General features: G+C 47.4%; 1 protein-coding gene across 2 annotated transcripts in view; it reads right to left on the reverse strand.

Annotated features, from left to right (window-relative positions):
- AHCTF1 (AT-hook containing transcription factor 1) overlaps positions 1-7,309 on the reverse strand; it is a 65,658-nt gene extending 58,349 nt beyond the window's left edge. For both annotated transcript variants that reach the window (XM_084868812.1, XM_084868811.1), the window contains exons 1-2: positions 7,138-7,309; positions 6,967-7,101 (exon numbers count right to left, since the gene is read on the reverse strand). The gene's annotated coding sequence lies outside the window, so the exon portion shown is untranslated. The remainder of the gene's footprint in view (positions 1-6,966; positions 7,102-7,137) is intronic.
- Between the last annotated feature and the right edge of the window lie 2,504 nt (positions 7,310-9,813).

Genomic DNA, 9,813 nt, shown 5'->3' on the forward strand with positions numbered 1-9,813 from the left:
GCTCAGTAAAGCAAGCCTCAAAAGAATCAAAGTCGCCAAAACCGGTTTGGCTCAGTGGACAGAGCATCGGCCTGCAGACTGAAGGCTCCTGGGTTTGATTCCAGTCAAGGGCATGAACCTTGGTTGCGGAAGGTCCCCAGTAGGGGGTGTGCAAGAGGCAGCTGATTGATGACTCTCTCTCACTGATGTTTCTCTCTCTCCCTTCCTCTCTGTAAAAAATCAATAAAAATATATTTTTTTTTAAAAAGAATCAAAATCTTTCCAACTAATTTACTTGGAACTAAGCTCAAGACTTTATAAAGGAATGTAAAAATATTCAGTACTTAAGAAAGCAAATTTTACAATGTTTGCAATCCAATCTAAAATCATCAGACACCTGGCCTGGTAGCTTAGTTGATTAGAGCATTGTCCTGATATTCCAAGGTTTCGGGTTCCATTCTGAGTCAGGGCACATACAAGAATCAATCAATGAAGGCATGAATAAGTGGAGGAAGTATAAATTGATGTTTCTTCCTCTCTCCCTCTCTCTAAAATAAACTAAACAACAAGAAAGTTATTTTATTTATATATATATATAAAATCAGCTGCCCTAACTGGCTTGGCTCAGTGGATAGAGCATCAGCCTGTGAACTGAAGGGTCCAGGGTTCGATTCCAGTCAAGAACACATGCCCGGGTTGTGGGCTCAGTACCCAGTAGGGGGTGTAGGAGCTAGCCGATCACTCTCATCATTGATGTTTCTATCTCTACCCCCTCCCCCCTTCCTCTCTGAAATCAATAAAGATATGTATATCTCGTCAGGCAAGCAAAGCTGCAGGAAAAGGACTCATAGTAAGCAGGGGAAAACAGCTAACAGAAACAGACCTAAATACGACAGAAGTTAGAATGAGTAGATGAGGAAATTAAATCAGTTATTCTAGCCTTTAGTCTAAGATGATAGAGAAAGGATGAGCATGTTAAGGAGAGATTTAGGAGATGTAAAACTAAATATCTAGAGATGACAAATACATTGAATGGTATTAATAAAAACCCACAACAACAAAAAGACTGGTATTAATAGATTAGACACAGGAAGTAGAGGTAATGTTAACACCCACAGTACATACTGTCTAAAATGAAACAGAGAGAAAGGAGGCTGGGGCCAGGAGGGAAAGAACAGAGGGATGGCACAACCTGGAGTGCCCTGATATTTGTAAAGGGGATCTTCAAAAGGAGAGGACAGACATATCTGAAAAACAAATGGCCAAATTTTCCCCTAATTTGATGACAACTAGAATCCCACAAATCCAAAAAGGTCAGTAAACTCATAAGCACAAGAAACATGAAAAAACTCTTTAAGATTTTCTCTTAAAAGTAACACCTCACACAAAGAAACAAAGATAACAATGACAGGAGACTTACTGAAAACAATGTAAGCAACAGGACAGTGAAACAACATTATGTTCCAAAAGAAAAAGCTTTTATGACATGCCAGCATTGGCAACCTCTAAAAGGTAACTTACAAAGTTTCCACTCCTCAAGACCCAGGAGGCCCAGGCAGAACGCTGTGCTGGCTGTCACATGTAAACACTTTGTTTTCTTGACAAAGCACAGGGATCACAGCACTCCCCTTTTCAAACCCTTCAATGACCCCCTACTGCATATTACAGTTAACACTCCAGCTCTCCGCAACCTGCAAGTCCCAGACTATTTTGCAGCACTGTCCCCTCAAACCACCTAACTTCCTTCAGGAGTTTGCTGCTGCCTAGCACTTCCATGCTTTTATTCCTGCTGTCTCTTCTTTCACCTCCACTATCAAAGCCCATCATTCACAGACCAGATTCCCCAATGAGGTCTAGGTAGATCCACCCTTTCATCTCTAAGATCCCCCCTTTCACCTTTGTGTTAGAAATGCTAAACAGTTTTTAAGAATTCATTACTTGTGCTTGCCTGTCTTCTCCACTGTACTGATTTTCTAAAAGACAAAAATCAGCTCTAGCTGGTTTGGCTCAGTGGATAGAGCATCGGCCTGTGAACTGAAGGGTCCCGGGTTCGATTCTAGTCAAGGGCATGCGCCTGGGTTGCAGGCTCGCTCCCCAGTGCAGGAGGTGGCCAATCCGTGATTCTCTCTCATCACTGATGTTTCTCTCTCCCTCCCTCTCCCTTTCTTTCTGAAATCAATACAAATCTTTTTAAAAGGCAAAAATCATATCTTATTCCTGTGAATTCCAGAGGGTCACAATGACTTGCAACTAATAGGTCCTACATATGTAGTAAATTAAAATAGCAAGACACTAGCAGGGACAGGAATAAACATGTTAAAACAATAAATTCCAATTTATTTAAAACACACACACTCAATATTCTTAAAACCCAGCAACAACCAATTTAAAAATGGCCCAAGACCTTAAACAGATACTTCAGTAAAGACGACATATAGGCAGCAAATAAGCACATGAAAAGATGCTACACATCATATGTCATGAGGGAAACACAAATTAAAACATTGAGAAGTCACAGATGCTACTGTCCAGACCCAGCTCTGGCGAGCAGTCTCTAGCATATGCAGAAACAGAAGCACCTGCAGGTTGAAGCTTAAAAGACTAAAGCCCTGGAATAAATTAAAGGTGCTGGCAGTGGACTTTGAAAATACACACACAAAAACCAGCACCTTAAGATGTTGAGTGTAAGATCTTCATGATAAAATCTCTGTAAGCGGGAAGTCAAAGCCTGGCCTCTGAGGCCAAGAGGGACCCTCAGGAGAAGGCGCTTCCCGTGCAGCACTGCCCGCTGCCCTGGACCTGCGTGGGCATTGCCCACATGTCTGCGCGGGAGACACAGAGCTGCTTTGCCTCAAGCAAGGAGAGGATTCCACTCCTGCAGTTTGTGCTCTCCGGGTGGTGCCAGGAGGATCAGCATGGCCTCTGTTGCTAACTGCCAACTAATGTCCATGTAGTAATCCCCCGCCCCAAAGGAGACTCATTCAGAGTTCCTTGAACTTTATCTTTGAAAATAGCCAATTTATTCAAGTGGCAGTGAGTTTATCCCAGAAAATCTTTTTTTTTTTTTTTTTTTTTACTTTTTAAAAAATACATATTTTATCGATTTCTTACAGAGAGGAAGAGAGAGGGATAGAGAGCTAGAAACATCGATGAGAGAGAGACATTGATTAGCTGCCTCCTACACACCCCCTACTAGGGATGTGCCTGCAACCAAGGTACATGCCCTTGACCGGAATCGAACCCAGGACCTTTCAGTCCGCAGGCCAATGCTCTATCCACTGAGCCAAACCGATCTCGGCTATCCCAGAAAATCTTGGGCAGTTAGTGAAATTAGGGTATAACTAAGAATATTCAGAACACCACAGCTTAGTTGATCTGAGTATTATTCCTGTACTGGTTAGATTTAGTGATTATAAATGGAAGGAAATTAGCATATATATATATATATATATATATATATATATATATATATATATATTTTGTATAAAACAGGTGCCCAGACTAGAAAACTTATTTGAGTGGAATTCTTAAGTCAATGTAAAAAAAAACACTACATACCTGATTTCACCTATTATTTTGGCCAAAATACCAAAAACTGACAACAGCAAAGGCTGTGAAGATGTGGAGCCACAGGAATGCTCATTCGTTGCTTGTGGGAATGCAAAATGGTACCTCCACTTTGGAAGACAGTTTGGCAGTTTCTTAAAAAATTAAATATATTCTTACCACATAATCCAACCATCACACTCTCTGGTCCTTATCCAAAGGACTTGAAAACATGTCTACACAATAACCTGAACACAGATATATTGAACATCTTTACTCTTAATTATTAAAACCTGGAAACAACCCACATGTCCTTCAGTAAGTGAATGGATAAAAGTGGTGTAATCCATACAATATCTGGCCAGTGCTTAAGACAAAAAGCTGTCAAACCATGAAAAGACATGGAGGCTGTTTAAATGCATATTACTAAGTGAAAGAAGTCCATCTGATAAGGCTACATACTGCATGATTCCAACTATATGACATTATGAAAAAGGCAAAACTGTGCAAGCAGTAAAGTGACCAGTAGTTGCCAGGGGTTGGCAGGAGGGAGGATGAACAGGCAGACACAGGATTTGTAGGGCAGTGGAACTACTTGATACTGTACAGGTGGCTACGTGACATTATACACTGTCCAAGCCCACAGAACTACACCACCAGGACAGCCCCAATGCAGACACAGCCTCTGGAAGATAATGATGCACCAATGTGGCTCACCAGTTTTCTGACGAGGGGGATGCGGATGGTGGGGGAGATATGCATGAGTGCAAAGCTCTGTACCTTCCGCTCCATTTTGCAGTGAACCTAACATTGCTCTAAAAAAACTCAATACTGGGCCTGACTGGCATGACTCAGTGGTTGAGCATCAACCTATGAATCAGGAGGTCATGGTTCAATTCTAAGTCAGGGCCGGGGTTGGGGTTGAAGACTCCACCCCTAGTGGGGGGCATGCAGGAGGCAGCCAATTGATGATTCTCTCTCATAACTGATGTTTCTCTCACCCTCTTTCCCTCTTCCTTCCTCTCTGAAGGAAATAAAAATGGAAGGAAGGAAGAAAAGAAGGAAGGGAGGGAGAGAGGGAGGGAGGAAGGGAGGGAGAGAAGGAGGGAAGAAGGAAGGAAGGAAGGAAGGAAGGAAGGAAGGAAGGAAGGAAGGAAGGAAGGAAGGAAGGAAAATCAAGAAGTCCAATATTGGGTCTAACTTATTTTTAAGTACACTACATTGTTTCAGTATTAAGCAAAACAAAATTTGCAAAAATTACTAGGGAAAATAGTAATAGAGTACCATGTCATCTCTGAATGAAATACACACCATTAAAAGGAGCCCAATTCCACTGCAAAAAATAAAACTAGTTGTCTATAAAGTGTTTTGTACAGATTTTTCTTTTTGACTCAAAAAGACAATTATGACTTAAATGTAAACCCCAAAAACCTTTCAGCATTTGATCTTTCAAACAATTCAAACATTTACTATTAATCATCAACTACTTTTTAAAATATATATATATATTTTATTGATTTTTTACAGAGAGGAAGAGAGAGGGATAGAGAGTTAGAAACATCGATGAGACAGAATCATCAATCAGCTGCCTCTTGCACACACCAACCCCCCCCCCCCCCCCCCCCCCCCCCGCTCCCCCAACACACATACACACACTGGGGATGTGCCCGCAACCAAGGCAACTGCCCTTGACCGGAATCGAACCGGGACCCTTCAGTCCATAGACCAACGCTCTATCCAGAGCAAAACCGTTTCGGCAATCACCAGCTACTTTTAACACATTGTATTGGAAAAGGAATGCGGGGCGAAAAGATCACCTACTTCCTGACCTCAAGGAGTTACATGCTAAAAGAGCAGATAGAAACCCATTAAAATGCCAGGCTCACGTAGAGGCTACAATGGAGGCATATATGCTGGGGGGGGGTCCCAGGGAGAAGGGGATGAAGGGAAGTGAAAGAGGGCACAGAAAAGGTGGCATTTACACTAACGAGGATTTGAAGTTTGAGAGCTTGAAAAAGGCAGAGCCGCACTCCAGGCTGAAAGACCTGAGCAAAGGAGCATCGAAGTGCATCTTTAAGGAAACGGGCCGGGGCTGGGGATGATTCCGGAGCAGCTGAAGCCTAAGATCCGGGAACACGGAGGCTGCACAGAGCAGCCCTGTCGCGGAGACCACTGATCTACCCGGGCGGCGGTTAGACTTCGCTCCGAACGCGGAGCCCCCCGCGTTCCTTTTAAGCCCCCATGTGACTGTTGTAACATTGCTGTATAAAGACCTTTAAAAAACAGTTTTTAAAAAAACAATCATAGCTGTTTTGCGAACTGGTGACACTTTGGTACTAGGCTATTGAAAGAAATGGGCGTTAAAAAGGAGCGTCCGGAAAGAAATTAGCATTAAAAACTCTAACACCTCTCACTCGGAGCGGCTCCCGAGCGTTGACAGGGGCTGGGCTTGTCATCCCGGTTTAAATCCTCCGAAATGAGTCTGAACCCACCCTCTCCCTCTTCCCTCCTCGCAGATCCAGCCAATCAAAGCCCGTCCAGACGGTTCTTAACATCTCCCGGCTCCTTTAGGCTCGTTTGTGAATGACACCGAGACACACTTTATCCTAAGGGACCCAGGCTCTTCCAAACAGTGCTCCCATGACTATTAAGAAGGGAAAAAAGAACGCTACCTAGAATGAATAAAACTCGTTGGCTTTGATCACAAATTAACTTGCTTTCCCCCTACCCGCAATCCCCCCCCCCCAAAAAAATACACCAAAACAAAAAAAAAAACACAAAACCAAAAAAAGCACAGACACCAGTAACAGAGTAACTGACTTTCCAGCTGGGACCCCGAGGTGGGCAGTCCTCCCTCCCCAAGGCGTGGTCCTCCCCTCCGGGTGGGACCCGCACCCAGCGGGCCCCTTGGTCCCGGTCCCCGTCCCGGTCCCGGTCCCCGGCCGGCCCGCCGCGCCGCCTTTTAAACCCGAGTCCCTCCCTCCCGCCGGACTCACCGGAGCCACGCCGCGCAGCCCGCGTCCAGGTAGCCGCCGCCCGCCCCGCCCCGCGGCGGCCCCCGGCGCAGGCCCGCCATGCTCGCCAGCGCCCGGGAGGAGCCGAACAGCCCGGAGACCGTGAGCCACGCCAGCGCCGAATACATGCCGCCCAAGGGCTTCTCCGCCGCCATGTGCCGCACCGCCGCGCCGCCGCGCCGCCACACCGCACCACTCCACGCCGCGGTTATGTAACGCGCCCGGAGCGCGCCGCAACCGCCGCCGGCCCGCCGCGCGGCCCGCGAGCCCGGCCGCCGCCGCTCATTGGGCGGCTGGACGCCGGGCCTAGGCCGTGGGCACGCGGGGCCCGCGCGGCGGGAGAAGCCGGCGGCCGCGGGGCCCAGGCCGCGTAGACCCGCCCGCCGCCGCCCGCGGGAGCCGCACCCGCCCGCCCGCTGCTTCCTACCTGAAGGCGGGGGCCCCGCCGCCGCCGCGGCCGCGGGTCCGATGAGGCGCGAGGCGAGGCGAGGCGCGACTCCTCCCGCGCGGCCCGTCACAGCATCTCCCGGGAGACACGGTCGCCACGGCGCGAGGCGCACACCTCTCCGCCGCCGCGCGCGCGCGGGCCTCGGGCCGCCTCGGGCTCAGCGACCGGAACGCCGACGACGCGGCTCAGGGTCCTCCCCCGCGCGACTCTGCCACCGCCGCCTCCGCTCCGGCAGAGCCGGCCCCGCTCTGCGCATTACCCGGGGCAGGCACGCCGGTCCCACACGCCCGGGAGGGGAGGGGACGGGCGGGAGGGAAGGGAAGGGCCGCCAGGGAGGGCGGAGGGAGGGGGAGGAGATCGCGGCGCCGGGACCCGAGTTCTCGCGAGCGTTCCGGCCTCGCGCGCCGCCGGCGCCGCGGGAATTTTTAAACGCCGCGTGATAAAGAAGGTGGGGTGAGAAAAGGAAGGGAAAGGAAGGAAGCCGCAGGGTCGGGAAAAGGCCGTCGTTTGCATAAAATAAGGATCGCCTCGCCTTCGAGGCGCTGAGGGGGGAGAAAGACTACGATTCCCACAATGCCTTGCGCGCCACCTTGCCGGGGCGGCTGGACTCGCGGGCCCGGCGCAGAGTCGGGAATGGTAGTCTTCAGCTGAGGTCCCCCGCGGGGCGCCGTCTGAGGCGGGAGGGTCGGTGCATTATCGTCTGGCCAAGCTTGCTAGCGGACAAGAGATAATCTTTGCCCTCCCGGCCACCCCGTTTGCCCTCGGTGTTTTTCGTTCTTTCTGCTCCTATTTTTGGTGCTAAAAGTGAGCACCAGACTAATGGGGGACGCTTATTCCTCTCCTATATTTATATCTTAACATCCGATTGTGCTTTCTTGGGCACAGGTGCTCACGAAGCCTAATTTTTTTCGTCAAAATGTTACCCTAGCCAAGGCCGGTTTGGCTCAGTTGATGGAGCGTCAGCCTGCGGACTGAGGGGTTCCGGGTTCGATTCCGGTCAAGGGCATGTACCTTGGTTGCAGGCACATCCCCGGTGGGAGATGTGCAGGAGGCGGCTGATCGATGTTTCTGACTGCCTATCCCTCTCCCTTCCTCTCTGAAAAATCAATAAAAAATATATATATATTTTAAAATGTTACCCTATATCCAGTTTGGCTCAGTGGACAGGGCGGTGGCCTGCGGACTGAAGGGTCCCAGGTTCAATTCCAGTCAAGGACATTGGGAGGTGGGGCGGGGGGGGGGGGGGGGAAGGCGGGCAGGAGGTAGCTGATCGATGTTTCTAACTATCCCTCTCCCTTTCTCTCTGTAAAAAAAAAAAAAAAAAAAAAAAAATCAATTAAAAAATATATTTTTTAAAATTAACCCTGGGCCCTAGCCAGTTTGGCTCAGTGGATAGTTGGCCTGCAGACTGAAGGGTCGCAGGTTCAATTCAGGTCAAGGGCACATGCCTGGGTGTGGGCTCCATCCCCAGTAGGGGGCGTGCAGGAGGCAGCAGATCAATGATTCTCATCATTGATGTTTCTCTCCCTCTCTCAAATCAATAGAAATATATATATTTTTTAATTTTTTTACCCTAAATTAGTGTTATCTTTTGGGTCACCCTTGAGATTCATTATGGAGTTGTTGTTTTAATTATTATTTGTTGTTAGTATCTTTGAAACTAGTAGTTCTAGCACCAAACACATTTCAAAAAATAGATGTGGAATCTATCCCTAATAGTAAGTGCCTCGTAAAAGGATTACAATGTGAGGATTCAAGCAGGCCAATGTTGTTCTTTTTAATCAAAAAAGGTTTATCCTTAGGGGTTGGAGGGAGAGAGAAGAGAATAAAGGGAGATAAATGGTGATGGAGGGAGGTTGGACTTGGGGTGGTGAACACACAGTCAGTACAGCATGATGTATTATAGATTGTACTCATGGAACCTAGATATTTTATTAACCAATGTCACCCAATAAATTCAATAAAGAAAAAAAAGTTTACCCAGCTCTAGTGGGCTTGGCTCAGTGGATTTCAGACTAAAGGGTCCCAGGTTCTATTATGGTCAAGGGCACATTCTGGTTTGGGGTCTCGATCCCCAGTAGGGGGCATGCAAGAGGCAGCCAATCAATGATTCTCTCTCATCATTGATATTTCTATCTCTCCCTCTCCCTTCCTCTCTGAAATTTAAAAAATAATAATAATGCTTCCTTTTAGACATGTAATTTCTTTTTTTCTATATTTTTATTTATTGGCAGCAATCTCTACATGTATGATATTTGTTTGCAAAAGGTACTGGACTAGGTTGTAGCAGAGAAAGTGGTGAAAGAGGTTTGGGGTGTTTGCCTTGATGCTAAGTAGAACTCCAACAGAGACCACCCCTCCATCAAATGTGCTCACTGATGTCCTTGCCTTGCTCCCTGATCCGCACTCTTTCTCTGGCACCGTGTGTGCTCCATTCATGAGCACTGTCCTTGTTAGTCCAAAGACACTCAACTCAAGTATGTTGCTCGTGAGCTGTGTGACATTAGAAAAATTAAGTGACCTCTCTGGGCTAAAGTTATCAGATGCCGTAGTAGAGCGTAAGTAACTGGATTAGAGGATCTACTGCTTCATTAGACAGGTTTTGTTAACTTTGCTCGAAGGGCCCTGCCAGTTGTAAAATGCAAAGATCTGTCTCCTCATATTTAATATCCAGATTCATCAACTTTCTAAATGATCTTCCAGATTTTAATCATTCCTTTCAACATTTCCAATGGATCGGTTTCTGTATGATTGATTGTCTATAATCTGGATGAACCCTACCGTTTCCATTTAATTTCCCTAAAGAGTTCCTGAAAATCATTTCTT

This window comes from Pipistrellus hanaki, assembly GCF_964339955.1.
Source record: "Pipistrellus hanaki genome assembly, chromosome: 20".
NCBI lineage: Eukaryota > Metazoa > Chordata > Mammalia > Chiroptera > Vespertilionidae > Pipistrellus > Pipistrellus hanaki.